This window comes from Sprattus sprattus (genome assembly GCF_963457725.1).
Source record: "Sprattus sprattus genome assembly, chromosome: 3".
Taxonomy (NCBI): Eukaryota; Metazoa; Chordata; class Actinopteri; order Clupeiformes; family Clupeidae; genus Sprattus; species Sprattus sprattus.
In genome coordinates, this window is record NC_137922.1 from 44,708,591 (window position 1) to 44,725,865 (window position 17,275).

Below are 17,275 nucleotides of genomic sequence, written 5' to 3' on the forward strand. Positions count from 1 at the left end.
TTTAAATTTTTAACTAGGTGGCGCTATACATGTAATGACTGGTTATGGTATGGGTTGACATGGCCCCTTGACACAAACATACAAGAACAATTTGGCCCTCCAAGGCCCTACGGTTCTCGGGATATTTAGAAGAAAACTGTGTCGCGCCACCTACAGGCCAGTTGGTGTATAATCATAAAAATCAATGAATTGCATGCCCCCCCGTGAACGGAATTCCACGAAACTTAACGTGCAGTCAGAAGGTGTCATAATGATCCCACACCTCTGATTTTGTGCAGTTCTGACCTTGTCAACTTACAATTAAAATGTTTTACAACACTCCATTTTTGCTTTTTTATTTGTAACTAGGTGGCGCTATACATGAAATAAGTGGTAGTGGGATGGTTGACGTGGCCTCTTAAGACCAACATACAAAAAAAATGTGGTCCTCCTAAGCCCTAAGGTTTTCGACTTATTCACAGAAAACTGAATCGCCCCACCCACGCTTATCTAGTAAGGCTACATGCCCACCAAATTTCGTGCACCCCGGTGTTTCAGTGTCCCGGAAATCGTTGACAGAAAATCTGCAAACAAAAATCGGAAAAAAAACTCCGACTAAACCTGTCGCACGGTGGTCATAATAAAGAGAGACAAATAAAGAGAGTGTCATAGGGTTAAAAGTGGTCACATAGTTGTCTCTACCACATGGCACACTTTTTACAATATTTGTAGAGAGAAAAAACTAAAGACAGGAAGAGAAAAGGAAGAAACAAAGGAAGGCTTTGGGCCAAGATAATAGGCGAGAAGGAAAAAACAATGCCACTCACTCATTGAACATGTCCTTTGGTTACAAAACTTGATTGCTTTGGACACTGAGCAGCTCTGACTGGGAGGATAACGTGTATAAGAGTGAGTGAGAGAAGGAGACCTTCGACTTTTAAAATGTATTTAAAACAACATTTGAAAACCATTTAAATACGATTGAAAATAATCAGTCTATTTCACAAGTTGTACACAAGCCTTCATAGATCAATAATCATGATCCTTAATCAATAGAAATGACCCGGTCCTTTCAACCCCATCCCCCCGTTAGCTGAGCCACGTTTTCTGTAGAAGGTGTAGCACACCACCACTAGTTTGAAATACCATAGGTATGCATTCTCCGCGTGCCTTTCTAGTGTTCAATGTTTTATTGATTTAAATTGAAAAAAAATATTTAATGTTATTAAAAGTCAACGTTCTCTCTTCCTCCCGTCCTTCCTTCTTGCTTTGTGGGCCTGCCTTGGCCTGCCCAAACAGGTTCACACACACACACACACACACACACACACACACACACACACACACACACACACACACACACACACACACACACACTTGCCTTGGCCTGCCCAAACAGGACATTGGCAATCATATAATACCCACGCCCCATCTGCCTGTGCTCACAACTGAACACAAACACAGTTTTTTTTGTAAACATAAACCATCAAAAGCTTCAACACCTTTCCCTGAAAGAGAGAGATGATATGTGGGTATGTGAGAAGAACAGGAAGTGATGGAAGGAAAGTGTGATACAGAACTACTAGTCAGAGAGAGGGCAGAAAGACAGTAGGAGAGAGAGAGAGAGAGAGAAAGAGAGAGAGAGAGAGAGAGAGAGGGAGAAATGCAAGAGCAAGTATCAGGACAGGAAGAGGGTAAGACAGAGAGGGAGGGAGGGAGGGAGGGAGGGAGAAAGATGGGGGAGAGTGTGTGAGGGAGAGAGAGATAGGGGATAGGGAGAGTGAGAGGGGAGGGAACAAATGACCCACCAGAGATCTAAAGTGTCAAGGAAAGAAAACACTGTTGGCCCTCAGCCACAGTGGAAGGGCTGACAATGGAGCCAATTTCTCATGATTTCTCACAAACACACAGACACACACACACACACACACGGTCAGAGTTCATATATGTACACAAACACACACACACAGTCAGCCCTCATATATGTACACACACAGACACACACACGGTCAGAGTTCATATATGTACACACATGGTGAGAGTTCATATATGTACACTTACGCACACACACAGTCAAGAGTTCGTATATGAACACACACACACACACAGTGAGAGTTCATATAGGTACACACACACGGTGAGAGTTCACACACAAACACACATACACAATGCCCAGGAAAGTTCACTTCTGTAGCCCCCAGGACAATAAGTCGGAACACATCAGCTCGCAGTGAGGTAAAGGTGCCAGTGTTTTCTGCTGTGCAGGATCTACGCCTCACAGCTTGGTTGCCAGGTTCCTTGAACGGAAATCCGTTGCAAGGGGATCTCCACTTGAATGATGGACCTTCAACACGCCCGTATTCATGCCCTCCCTCCCTCAAACTCACAAACACAGCTCTTCTAAATCTTCACTAAGACGACAGACCTTTGACACACTTACACACACCCCACACTCAAGTTCAGCAGCACAGAAGAAGAAGTGACTTGGAGCTGGAGATATTTGAGGACAAGGGTTTAAACACTAGGCATTGGGCTTAGAAGACTTCTATATCCCTTTCTCTATCCTTCTCTAGGCCTCTCTCTAGACCTCACTCTAGACCTCTCTGATGCTCTCCAGTACCGCATCAAAGTGGATTCCTCCAGATATCCAGGTACCCATTTATTTTTTTTAAGTTTACTTTATTCAAGTTGAACACTTTCTGAGCATTTCTGTATTTGCATAATCAAAACATGAACCAATCCATATCCCCCCATATGCAAAAGAAAGTTTGTGTATGGACCTATCCATCTATCTAACAGTATATATCTCCCTCTTTATATCCATTCATCTATTTCTTCCTGTCTCTACTATATATTGGATGACTTATGACACTACTTACATCTCCTTACAGCCTTAGGAAGCTTGTACAGAGACTGTGAAGAGTGACTCTCTAAGCCGGGTGAAATGTGAAGGATTGAAATCTCTTTGAAGTGGGCCATCTTGGTCTGGATGCTCTCTTCGTCAAATATGTGTAGGATGGAATATTCCGTTTCATATTCTTCAGAAGCGCGATATTAGGGACCTATCAAATCAGTTTTATGTTTTGCCAAATTCAGTTATATTTGATTACCGAGTGTCAGTCAATGAGTGACAATAATTCCAGCTCGGTTCACAATGCATTGGGCAGACAGTGACAACAAATTGTGAACAAATTGTGAGACCAAAACCAAAAATGTTATATGAATGAAACAGAGACACTGTCTCACACTCACACTCTCACTCTCACTCTCACTCTCACTCTCACTCTCACTTTCTCTATCTCACTCTCACTCTCACTCTCACTCTCACTCTCACTCTCACTCTCACTCTCACTCTCACTCTCACTCTCTCTAACTCTCTCTCACTTTCGCACTCGCACTTTCTCTATCTCACTCGCACTCGCACTCGCACTCGCACTCGCACTCTCACTCTCACTCTCACTCTCACTCTCACTCGCACTCTCACTCAACGAAAAAAAGTTCAATTAAAAAAACACACACATTCACTGTTGGAATCACATTAACTGTATAAAAAAAGAGCTATTTAAACATGAGACAGAGACAGAGACAGAGACAGAGACACACACACACACACACACACACACACACACACACACACACACACACACACACACACACACACACAGAAAGAGACAGAGACAGGGACAGGCACACAGGCAGACACACAGACAGAGAAAGAGAATAATAAAAAAGATAAATGAATAATAAAAAAGAAAAACTGAAAACAACAGGGTGTAATAACTAATACTGTATCACTGAGCTCTAGCTGTCTTGCATTTACACTACTCTCCACCTCTTCTCCTCTCCTCCTCTCCACCTCTCTTCCTCTCCACCTCTTCTACTCTCCACCTCTTCTACTCTCCACCTCTCCACCTCTTCTACTCTCCACCTCTCCTCCTCTCCACCTCTCCTCCTCTCCACCTCTCCACCTCTCCACCACCTCTTCTCCTCTCCACCTCTTCTCCTCTCCACCTCTCCACCTCTCCTCCACCTCTTCTACTCTCCACCTCTTCTACTCTCCACCTCTTCTACTCTCCACCTCTTCTACTCTCCACCTCTTCTACTCTCCACCTCTTCTACTCTCCACCTCTACACCACCTCTACTCCTCTCCACCCCCTCTCCACCTCTTCTCCTCCACTCCACCTCTCCACCTCTCCACCTTTCCTCAGCCCCACACCACAGGCTTCTGGAAGGTTCCACGCTGCCACGGCTGACTGCTGGTTGACCTGTGGCAAGCTCTGCTGACCTCTGTTGACCTCCTGCTAAGCAGAATCCTGGCCGGATGCCTAAGCTAACAAGGCCGTCATCCTGCCAGCGACAACCACCACTGCTGCTGCTGCTGCAGCCTCTGGTGCCTGGCTGAGAGTTATTAGCACTGCAGTCAGGCTTGAGCCAAAGAGGGGGGACAGAGAGAAGGAGGGAGGGATGGGGAGAGAGAGGGATGTAGAGAGAGAGAGAAGGAGGGAGGAGGAGAGAGAGGGGTGGAGGGAGGAGGAGAGAGGGAGGGATGGGGAGAGAGAGAGAAGGAGGAGAAAGGGAGGGAGGGATGGGGAGAGAGAGAGAGGGAGGGAGAGAAGGAGGGTGAGGGAGGCAGGGGAAAAGAGTGTGACAGAGAAAGGGGGTGAGAGGTGAGGTGGAAATGCAGAAGACTAAGAGAAAAGAAAGCAGAGGAGAACCTGCAAACTAGTGTGTGTGTGTGTGTGTGAGTGTGAGTGTGAGTGTGAGTGTGAGTGTGAGTGTGAGTGTGAGTGTGAGTGTGAGTGTGAGTGTGAGTGAGTGAATGTGTATGTGTGTGAATGTGTATGTGTGTGTGTATGTGTGTGTGTGTATAGGTGAATGATGCAAAGCTGAGAGAAAGTATAGGGGAGCGAGAGTGTCTTTGTGTGCATGTCAGTTTGTGCTTGTGTGTGTCTGTGTGTCTGTGTGTCTGTGTGTGTGTGTGTGTGTGTGTGTGTGTGTCTGTGTCGGTGTGTGTGTCGGTGTGTGTGTGTGCGCGCGTGTCTGTGTATATGTATCTTTGTGTGCATGTCTATGTTTGTGTTTGAGTGTGTACTTGTGCTTATTTGTGAACGTGTTTATTTGTGTGTGTATGTGAGATAGTAAGTGACCCAGGCAAAGCTGTGAGAGAGCACACAGATTAAACTATGGGCTGCTTGTGTCTATGGCGTAGTTCCAGAGGAAGGGAAACGCAGCCCCTTCACCCAGAAGCACACCGACATAATAATCCATCAGTGGCATCTTAAGCTCCAACTCCGTCCCCCCCACCCCCACCCCCCCAGCCCCAGCATTCAAGCCAGGCCTCATCCTGCCTGCTCTCCCTCTCAGGTCGCCGGATGATTCATAGTGAAGGCTCCAGCCAAAGGAGCGCTCATAATGAACAGTATGGGTCCCCCCTCCACCCGTCTGCCGTACTGTGCTATTGGATTTCCCTATAGATCAGGAGATTCAAACAAACCCAAAGTTGTGGGCTTGAACACACACACACACACACACACACACACACACACACACACTGAGGATCTGTAGATCTGTTTAAGTCTGCAATACTGCAGGTTGCGTCAGATAAAAGCATATGCTAAATAAATAAAAGGTAAAGGATCCATATTGACAGGATTTCTTGCACTGTCCTGTAATGAAATAAAAAAAACTGTTAAATAAAATACATAAAAGCAGTCAATGCAATTCCTTCACACTCATACGGAATACCATATTTATTCTGCCCAAGAACATGAGAAACATGAGAAAGCAGCCGCGGTGACCCCCAAACACGGTGCAAACGGTGGTCTTATGGTAGCAAAGGATAGGCCCTCACCCTAACATAGCTGGGAATGAGGGGAGGCCATTGAAAACCATCTCAGGCAAAGGGGCAAAGACACTTTAGAAACTTAGACTAAGTCATCACAGAAAGCAACAAAGGTTGTCAGATCAATCTGTTTGCATCAGAAGTTCCATTATGAAGGCCTCTTAACCCCATCTGAGATGCTTGTTGTACACATGTTTGCTGTGTGTTAACAGCAGCAGTTGCGAATTGTGTGAATGTGTGTAAATATCCCGACAGAAATATGTGCATACCTGAACGATACTGAGACGATACTGAGAGTTGTTTAGTAAATATATACAATTCATTTTAATCCGATTCTCTTGGAACATTATGCACATTAGAGCAAAAAGCAGCTGTGAAGGGTGTGTGTGTGTGTGTGTGTGTGTGTGCAATCTGGCAGAGGGCTCGACTTCTCATTCGGCAAGGACACCATGTTGGGCAACATGTTCAACTAACTCACACCCGTCACACCATGTGGGGGTAATTAATTGCTAATTAGAAAGCCCAGAGCAGTCCAAGAGAACTCTTTCTTTTTCTCAGTGAATGCTAATTTAGCGAACACTAAATCAGAAAGATAATGGTAGGAACAGCATCTTTCAGCATCATCCAGTCTTTCTGAATGTCTGATAAGCCTGATAGCCTGCTCTATAATCGCCAAATCACGTTTGTATCAAGGACACTCACTTTTTTCCAGCTCTAACTTTATGTTTTCAAGGACTCTACCCAAGGCAGACATGAATATGATCACCAGGCAGCATCGACCAGGTCAACGACCACGTTTGACATCATTCAACAAGTAAATATAAGTGACAGACTTGTTAGCGGAAGCAAATATTATTGCCGCAGCCAGCAGTGCAGATGGGATTTTTAAACTGGGGGGGGATGCTAACATCGCCTAATCAGCTGTGCAGAGTTATTAACTGATGATTGTCGCCTTACGTAGGGAGAGTGGTGGGGACGGATCGGCGTCACTATGAATCTGGGGGGGACATGTCCCCCCCCGTCCCCAGTGCTATCTGCGCCCCTGCCCGCAACCCTGTGACACACTAGCACTACGCATCATCCAAGCGTAGTGTAGGCTACTAAACTGACCTCATGTCTGTACACTTAAAGTCTGAGTGTGGTGGACTTGCACTTCTTATAGGAACAAGAACAGCCAAACTGTGATTTAACTGTGTGTGTGTGTGTGTGTGTGTGTGTGTGTGTGTGTGTGTGTGTGTGTGTGTGTGTGTGTGTGTGTGTGTGTGTGTGTGTGTGTGTGTGTGTGTGTGTTGGAACTGAACTCCAAATAAGAGCTGGACCAGCAAGACAGACTTAACTTTCATCACAGGACTGAGAGACAAAGGAGTGGTGAAAAGCATAAAGCCTCATGAGCTACAATAATGAAGCCCGCTGGTATTGGCCCAAAGAGGTCCGCACAGGTAACAGGTAGGTGGAGACAGAAATAATACATAGATAATGAGTCCAATGATACAATGTCACAGGGGAGGGGAAATTGGAGGGAAGGGGTGAGAGAAAGCAAGAGATCGAAAGACAAAGGAATAGAGGTAAAGAAAGAGCAAGAGAGCAATAAAAAGACAAGGAGAGAGAGAAAGAATAAAGAGAGAGGGAGAGAGAGGTAAAAAAGAGAAAGAGAGAGGGAGAAGAAAAAGCGAGGGCGAGAGAAAAACCTGTTCTCAGGGTCAGAGCAGCAGTAACGGCAGAAAGTAGGCCTTTGAGGATCACCTGCTAAAAAACACACACCATTAGCAAGGCAGCCCCATCCAACACACACTCCCAGCTGCTCCCAACGACCTCAAAAATGGAGGAGTCCAACACACTCTCCTTTGCCCACGTAAATAGGCCATGCACACAGACACACACACACACACACACACACACACCTGTACACCAGAGACAGAGGGGAAGCAGCGACAGGCAGGGGTCTGGAGAAAAAATAAAAAAAAAAGGGAGGGGGGGGTGTCCTTTTCTGCAAATCCCCACAGCTCAGGGAGAGCAGAGAGAGAGAGAGAGAGAGAGAGAGAGAGAGAGAGGGAGGGGGAGAGGCAGCAGAACATCCTCCTGAGGGTTGGGGACAGAAGAGATTAATCTCTACAGCGAGAAGCCCCACGCTCTTCTACTACTACTACTACTAGTAGTAGTAATGCCCACGGGGACGCAGCGGGTAAAGGGGACAGAGTGTGTGTGTGTGTGTGTACGCATGCGTCTGTGTGCAAGAGAGACGGTGTTGATTGCTATTTATGCGAGTGTGTGCATGTCTGTACTAAAAAGACACAAGGAATGAGCATGTTTACGTGTGTGTGTGTGTGTGTGTAGGGATTGGGGGAACCTGGGAGTTTTTCTACAAATCACATGACCTGAGCTGGAACCTTGACTACCCACTGAGAGTAATACTAGGTGTGTAACGACACACACACACACACACACACACACACACACACACACACACACACACACACACACACACACACACACACACACACACACACACACACACACACACACACACACACACACACACACACACACACACACACACACACACACACACACACACACACACACACAGTGCATGTAGGCTAGTAACTGTTCATTCATCCGCTTCACAATAGAAGTACCTTTTCCTTAAGCCCCTTTCAAAGGTTGCTGCCTTTGACTTGACTGCTGAGTAGATCAGGGCTCTCTTCCACAATCTTTCAGTCTTTTCCCCCTCTTTTCTCTCTTACCTCTCTTTTTTTTCTCTTCCTTCTCTCAGTTCCTCCCCTACTACTGCACCACCTGTTTCTCATTTCAAGAGAATATTCAACACATAATCTGGTAGCGTCAAAGCCCCTGGCTGGTCCCAGGTTCTCACGAGACCACGGGAAAAGGAGAGAGGGAGTCACAGAGAGGGGGGGGGAGAGAGAGAGAGAGAAAGAGAGAGAGAGTGTGAGGGAGTCAGACAAACAGTCAGGCAGGCAGGGACAGAGGGATATGGAATGAAAGAGAATGGTAGAGAAGTATGTGTGTGTGTATGTGTGTGTGTGTGTGTGTGTGTGTGTGTGTCTGTGTGTGTGTGTGTGTGTGTGTGTGTGTGTGTGTGTGTGTGTGTGTGTGTGTGTAAGAGCCAGAGAGAGTGACAGAAAATCCCATTGTGAGGTGCAGCCAAAAGCACAATGGCAAAGTGGAGGATCTCATTACACACACGTATGCCCGTGAACGAGGAGAGGGGACTCCAGAGCCAATCCTGTATTTGTTCAAAAGAGAGGCGGAACAAAGGAGCTTTTCTCCACTGCTCTCCACCTCTTTCTCTCCCTCTCCCTCCATCTCTGTCTGCTTCCCCCATCCAACAGCTACCTCACCACAACCAAAGCCAGACGTCCCAGGATGGGAAATTGAATTCAAGTTCATATTCAAAGTTGCTTTATTAGCATGGCTAAGAATGCACAGTGCTGGCAAAGCCATGGCCATAGTAAGCCATTATAACAATTAGTAAGACAAAACAACACAACGGGCAGCAAGCAATGAGCAACAAGCAATGATCAATGTGCAATGAGCAACAAGCAGCGAGTAAAGCAGCAAGCCGTGCATGTACTAAAGCCAAACTACTTTGATCAATACCGGTGGATAACTTTTTCTTTGGTGTGCTAACTAGCTAAATGTCAATTAATTTAAATGTGAACAGAAAAACTCTCACTCACTCACTGTCATCAGGAAGCAATGATAAAGATGCATCACTGTACAATAGATTTAAAGTGTGTTAACTCGCTAAATGTCACCGTAAATGTCAAAAACTCACTCACTCAGTCACTCTGTGTGACTAAGATCTCACTCCAGTGACAAGTGCGCCTGCAGTCGCTGGGATGGCTAGCCTGTTCCATCTCTGTTTGTGCCAGCTCAGGTGCTCTCAGAGTCTGATCATCACCTCAGGACTGTTACCTCATCCTCATCCTGGACCATCCTCTGTCCATCAGAATGTCTCCGTCTCCCTCTCCGTCTCCCCCTCCCTCTCCGTCCCTCTCCCTCTCCCTCTCCCTCTCCCTCTCCCTCTCCCTATTCCTATCTGGTACTGTGGTCACATACATTCCATCAAACTGTGAAATATGACAAAAATGTGCCTGGAACGTTAGCATGCAAATATATGCAAATATGTGCAAATGTGGCTCCTGCATCTTTGATTAATCACTCTGATGGCACACACGCATCGGCCACTGTAAAGACAACAGAAACGTGCTCCTGTAACATGCCACCTGATATCTGCCGACTCCTGCCCACGCCTGGCACAGGTCTGGTGCAGATTCTCACCGGGTCGGCACAAGAGCCTCCTTTAAATTGTGGCCATCTGGAAGTTAAGACGTAGACTTACATCTGACTGTCACGATCTGTGCCGTCATGCAAACATGAGGTTACGAGATTAAAATACAAACCACGCCATCACTGAGGCACATGATCGCCCAAACATGGGAACTGTTTACTTTGGGGGGTGGGTGGGGGGGGCTGGGGTGTAAGGGTTTAATGGACTCGGGGTTACGGTGCGTACAGCTGTCGTTTAGTGGCAGGGGGAGTGAGGCCAATCCGTGTTGTTTAAACAGCTCTGATTAAAAGAGTGCATTAGTGTGAATGAAAAGCGACAGTGGAGTCCCAGGGGGGCCAGACAGAGAGGGGTGTGTGTGTGTGTGTGTGTGTGTGTGTGTGTGTGTGTGTGTGTGTGTGTGAGAGACACTGACAAGAGAGTGATAAAAAAGTGCACTCTCGTCAGATTTTCCTGTGCTACAGCCTTGTCTCAGTCCCTACACCATTGCATATCTAAAAGGCTTGGAGAAAAAAACCCACACACACACATAAGAAGAAATGCTGTGCTGACAGAAGCTGATATGAGATGGAACCGACCGGAACAGCTACCAGAACAGCCCCTAGAGAACCAGAGCTATGGAACTTCTAGACTTCAAGGTCCTCTGTTTAAAAGGGACATAGATGAGGGTTTTTTTTCTCTGGCTTTAAATACTTACAATTCTGATGCCTTAATTAATTCAGTCTCTGGTTGTATTTTAAAACACCAGTCAAATTAATTCCAAAATCAAGCCTGTGTAACTGTAATGTTATGTTTGGGATGCTCCATCTTTTACTCATTTAAGAAATGGAGTTGCTAGCTGGCTCTATGTAGGTAATGTAGCTCCTGTGGCAATATATATAGTTCCTATTCAAAGGATTGCTTACTGACCCACATCATATTGTGAGATTCAGATATTGTGATATATTGTGATGCGTTGAAATTAATTGTGATATTGACCCCACTTCATCTTAAGGATGGAGCAAGTGCAATAGCATGTTGGGTGAAAACATACAAATGTAAAGGTGAATCACAGCATTACTTTGCATTCTACATTTTTAGGGTCTACATTTGTTGTTGTTTATATATACTATATTCCCAGCAGTGTACCAAGGACGCAAGCGGGAATGCCCCTGAATATCGGGAAATATCCCATTTTCACTGTCCCGTCGGAATTTAGTTTAGAATCCGCATTATTTTTGTCAACAAATAAATTACCTGAATCTCTGACACCCTCACTCTGTGACACGCCAAGATTCTCAGAGCTTTTGAGGATTTTTCAAAGTCACCTTCTCCGCCGCCTCCCTCCCCCTCCCTCCCTCTCCACCTCCCTCCCTCTCCCCCTCCCCCCCACCTCCCTCCACCCCCCCTCCCTCCCTCTCCACCACCCTCCACCTCCCTCCCTCTCCCCCTCCCCCCACCTCCACCCCCCTCCCTCCCTCTCCACCACCCTCCACCTCCCTCCCTCTCCCCCTCCCTCCACCTCCCTCCACCTCCCTCCCTCCCTCTCAACCTCCCTCTCAACCTCCCTCCCCGGCTCAGCAGGACTGTGGCTCAGCCATCTTGATGGACACATTCCATTTCCAGATGGAGTGATGGAGATAAACATCTTAAGTGGATGGGAAAGGAGCATGACACCAGTGGGATTCAGAAAGGTGTACATCAGAGCGAGAGCAAGAGAGAGAGAGAGAGACAGAGACATAGAGAGAGAGAGAGAGAGAGAGACAGAGAGAGAGAGTGTGAGAGAGAAAGAGAGAGAGCAAGACAGAGAGCGAGAGAGAGTGAGAGAGAGAGGGAGTGTGAGAGAGAGAGAGCGCGAGAGGGAGAAAGAGAGAGCAAGAGCAAGAGAGAGAGAGTGAGAGAGAGTGAGAGAGTGAGAGAGAGTGTGAGAGAGAGAGAAAGAGAAAGCGAGAGAGAGCGAGAGGGAGAGCGAGAGAGAGAGAGAGATGACTCACAATAGTAAGTCCACTTCAGTAAGGCTCTGTAGTGGCCTCTTAGAAGCTCTTTCCCTTTCATTTGTGGGCTGTGAGTTGCTGCAGGGTTAAGACGTCTATGGTATGTCTGTTTAGCAAACCATGCATCTCGCTTGAGTGGTCAAACTAAGAGTGCCATCAACTGGGATTGTTGACCTAAGTGTCTAGTCTTAAATAAAACGTACACACATTATGCATTCATTTAGCACAACCTCTATTCATGGGTTTCTTGGAGTACTAGTAAACACCAGTACAGTGTAGTATTGTGCACCTGCACTGACATCAGGCCTTTAATTCTTTCATACATGTAATTCATGTAATTACCTTAATATTGCCTCTGCAGACTGAAAAGAGAGTCAAACTCTCAGTAAAGAAAGACTGCCTGTTTCTCTACTAACAGGTGTGCTATACTATATGTAAACAGACACAGACACATCTCAGCAAGGTGATCCTTATGCACAGGAAATATTAAATATTTTCCTTGCAATGTGAACTGGATGTAATGGATTGCATTATTCAGTTGTACTCCAATATCCAAAACATCTGTAGGATCTCTTCAACCACTTACCATCACCTTATTCTTCCTGGTTTTCCAAGAAGAGGAAACGATAGGAGGCCGGTATCAGTCCCATCACACAACACCAGTTCCCAGAAAGAGAAGAGATGCATCAGTGTTATCTGGCATCAGTGTATCTGAAGATGGTGACACTACTCTCTCTCTCTCTCTCATGAGGGTGAGTGTTTAAGTAAGGGATACATCAGGGTCTACTCTCATGAGGGTGTGTCTTTAAGTAAGAGATACATCAGGGCCTATTCGAAGTGTCCTAATATACAAAAATAGAGAACAAAAGAACGGACATCTTCGACATCATTCTGCACATTTGGAGGCGACCCGGCACGGTTTGGCCCTGCTCAGGAAAAGGTCCACAGTCTGGTGCCCTTCAGATTGTAATGGGAATGCAGATGCAGGGTTGGCCAAGAGTGCCAATGGAACACCCCCAAGAAGTGCCAATGGAACACCCCAAAAGTCTCCCTCCCTCTCCCTCTAATGCTATTAGTATAATAGCATTTGTTGTGCCAGAGCATTTCTGAGGTCGAACAAAAGACTGAAAATAGTAACAGAATATATGTGCGTTTCTGTTAAACCAACTGTATACTGACAGCATTTTGCAACAGCAGTGTGTGTGTGTGTGTGTGTGTGTGTGTGTGTGTGTGTGTGTGTGTGTGTGTGTGTGTGTGTGTGTGTATCCAGTAAAGACATGTCGTGTCAGGTGAAACACAAACTATGCATGTACCTGAAAATGCTGTTCAGGGATAAAAGGTGAGAACAGAAGAGAGAAAGAGAGAGATTTTCCCCCCAAACTATCAGTGTAGTCAGAAATGCTTTAGCAATACAAAGTGGGTTTATCTTTTGCTAATAAAGCCCTTTTTGAATGGGAATCTGCTTGAGAGCAGAGCAGGCAGAGGGGTAACTGCAGATTCAACTGCAGATTCAGATTTATATATATAGAGAGAGAGAGAGCGAGAGAGAGAGAGAGAAGCGAAGAGAAGAGAGAGAAAGAGAGAAAGAGCGAGCTCCTGCACACATATCTCACATCAGTTAAAACTTGGCGGGCAGAGAAATGGCATGTAAATCCACAGAGAAGATGAAATATTCATAGTTTGTGTGTGTGTGTGTTTGTGTGTGTGTGTGTTCAGGGGCAGAGCACATTATTTTAGAAGCAATGCTGTTGAATGTAGAAGGGACTTGCAGTGACTTGGGACTGTATCTGTTTCTGTCTGTCTTTTCCTGTCTCACTGACCCTCCGACTGTCTCTCACCGTCTCACTGACATTCTGTCCCTCCATCACTGCGTCAGTCTCTCCCTCCCCCCCTCATCCTCTCCCTCCCCCTCTCACTCTCTCTGACACACACTCATCTTTCTCCCCCCCCTTACTCTCTCTGACACGCACAAAGTTTCTCACTCTGACAATCATCTTTCTCTCACTCATTCCACTGTCTGTCTGTCTGTCTGTCTGTCTGTCTGTCTGTCTGTCTGTCTGTCTGTCTGTCTGTCTGTCTGTCTGTCTGTCTGTCTGTCTGTCTGTCTGTCTGTCTGTCTGTCTGTCTGTCTGTCTGTCTGTCTGTCTGTCTGTCCATCTTGCTGGCTCAAACAAGCAATCGATCTCATAGCCATCCAGGGTGCTGGGGAGTAGAAGCTTTGGGCCTTTCTAGATCTCATTCTCTCTCCAAGATGAAGGTGTCCGGCCACAAATAAAGAAAGGATTAATGTGTGCAGCTGGGGGCAAAATTCGAAAAGCCCATCCAAATCTACTATAAAAATAAAACGATCAAAATCTATCTGATGGCTTGCGGCATCAAGGTGTTGAAAAACTGCACTCAGCACCCTGACCTCAACATTAGTGTTAACATTAGAGCCTGTTCATCTCCAGCAGAGCAGGACTGGGGCATGGAGGTGCCAGTTTCAGAAACAGGGCCATGGCATCAGAGAGAAACAGGTGTCATTGCAGCCTCCTCACCACACACACACACACACATACTTATATGCACACACACACATGCTGGCACTTGTCATCAAAGCCTCACAGAGGAGGGGGACGATGGGCAGAAAGGACGAAAGGAGAACACACACACACACACACACAAACCACATTTTCCACTTTCCACTACAAGTGAAAAAAACAGATGAATAATGGATGCCTGCTTCCCGGCAGTTCCACAATTTGATCTCTGACCAGACAGTTCTGTTGCTCCCCGCGGTGCCACCCCATCCCATCCCCCCACCCACTTCACTGACTCCCTCTCCACGCCCATTCTCCTGTCCATCTTCTCCTTGCCACCATCCCGTACTGATGTCCTGCAAGAGCGGCAATCCACAAGCACTCTCTTGCGCTCCATTTGCGATGCTGACAGGCTACCGCGAGACAAAGTAGAGGTGACAGTTGCTCCAGGCGGCAAAAAGCCTCAACTCTTTTTCTCAGCCCACATCTCCCTTTTCCCCCACATATGCCATCGTGACAATTTCGAGGGAAGGAAATCAAGTTTTAGGACTCAATCATCCGGTCTGTTACGCATTTAGCTTAATCAAGACGCCTGTAACAGGAGCGTGAGGTAGAATGAACGCGCCAATGCTGAGCTGAAGATACGACTAGGGCCGGTGATTTACCGTCTTGTTTTGACAGACAGTGCGAGACAGACCTGTGGCAGGAATTGAAACTCAGCCACCTCATCACTCTAATTCATCGCCAGACAGCCGATACAAATCGAAAATCAACACCGACTACGTTCATTTCACAAATCAATTACTTCTTGGCAGTAACAGGCGCGCATTTTACTTTCTGAACAATGCTAAATCCATCATCGTCTACTGTGTACTGTGCCAGTGTTTCAACCAAAAAACATTCGTCAGGTACTTAATTTTCCTGTCCAATGATAAAGTGAGAAACGGTAATCTAAGGTGTGTGTTGGGCATAGAATGAGTAGGCTACCTAAAAAGCATTGGATCACAAGATGGGTCACACACCGGAGGAGATATCGAGACAGATAGACGAGAAAAAGCGAGAGAGACTTCCGATGCGCAACAGTGCCGCTATTACGAAAGGACGATACCTTAACAAGGCCTTGATATGCTCGTGTGAATATAATCTTTCTTTATCAAGTTGCCAGTCATGCATGCAGCCTGGTCAAACGTCATCGGGACACCATCTCACCAACCGTTTTATCAGTAAATGTAGTCCTTATCTTGGCGCGCAATCACACAACAGAACACAACTTGGTGCGTGCGTGTTGGTCCCTGAGGAGAGAACATCAGCCCATTGACTGTGAGAGGAGTCCAAAGCCCAAATTACAGTGAAATTTTGGAACACGCATTGTAGCGCACATGAATTAGCCTACACAGACAGCAGCTGAGGTTTTTTTTAAAATTACAAGTTATGGACATCATGATGCACTCCCATTCTTCTCCAGCCCACGACATTCGTTGAGTGTTCAGTCACATCACAAAGACCTTTAGTGCACTAAATTAAAGGCTGTGACAGGTCTATAATTAAACACGCTCTTCCTCTTTCTTAAAGTTGTGACTTCATTGCCTGTCACTCAAAATGTCTCCCCTCGCCTACGTTGTCTATAATAATAACAATAGCCTGAAGTCGGTCCCTGAATTATTGATTGATTGATTGATTGATTGATTATCTTGGCCAGTGTCAGTTGTCAAAGGCCTACTTCTGACGTATAAATGTGAAGAAAGAGACTAGACTGAAGACACAGAATGTTTAAGAAAAATATGAATGTGCCTAGTATTGCCCCAAGACTGAATCTCAGCATTAACCAAGAGGGAACGTAATTGAAGGCTACATTCCTTACTAACGTGTTTATATTTGGCCAAGCAAGTCCAACCACTTTCCAAAACATGTTTACAAGCAACAAACAGGAACAAGCATAGGCTACGGTTTTAATATACAACTTGTACAAAACGTCTTATTGATTTGTGTGTCAGTGTGTCAATTCCTTAGTGTTTGTACAAGAAAACCCTTGGCCTATGGAAAAAACGTGTATAAGGCACACATTGCCATATTAACTTATAGACGTAGCACTCATTAAAGGTAGACTTTCGAAAGAGCGAAATGCAATAGTGAACGACTATTAGGCCACAGTATATTTACATTTTAAAACTACTCTCTTCAGGGCTATTTTCATAGCGACTTTACGTGTGAGGTAGAGCGCATAGCTGTCGGACAAACAGCAAACTTTCTGAAGCAACAGACAACAGTGCGTCCAAACAGACGTCTTAAACCCAAGTCGCTTCCAACACCGAAGCACTACTCAATGCAACCGCAGTTAGTCATCTCAAATGAAATACGTCCACTGACGTTACAATGTGACTAACGCTATTTTATCTATCTAGGTTAGCGTACTCTGCTCGCATGCCACATAGCAAGTGAGGTCATGCCAGTAGAGCTGGCAGGCTACCTTTCAAACACAACGAATATATCTGCCGCCGCCGCTGCAGAAATGAAAGCATCCACTCACCGCTTCCTAGTTGTTAAGCAGTCCACCTGAACGTCCCCACCAAAATGAGACAAGTTAAAATGACGCAATTTATTTATAACTACAACTTTGAGATGCTGCTCGAACGCATCCTATGCTTCTCCGCC

At 45.9% G+C, this 17,275-nt stretch overlaps 1 protein-coding gene across 1 annotated transcript in view; it reads right to left on the reverse strand.

Annotated features, from left to right (window-relative positions):
- The window catches only part of ndst2b (N-deacetylase/N-sulfotransferase (heparan glucosaminyl) 2b), a 94,225-nt gene extending 76,950 nt beyond the window's left edge, over positions 1 to 17,275 (reverse strand). The window contains exon 1 of the mRNA XM_080835182.1: positions 17,151 to 17,275. The gene's annotated coding sequence lies outside the window, so the exon portion shown is untranslated. The remainder of the gene's footprint in view (positions 1 to 17,150) is intronic.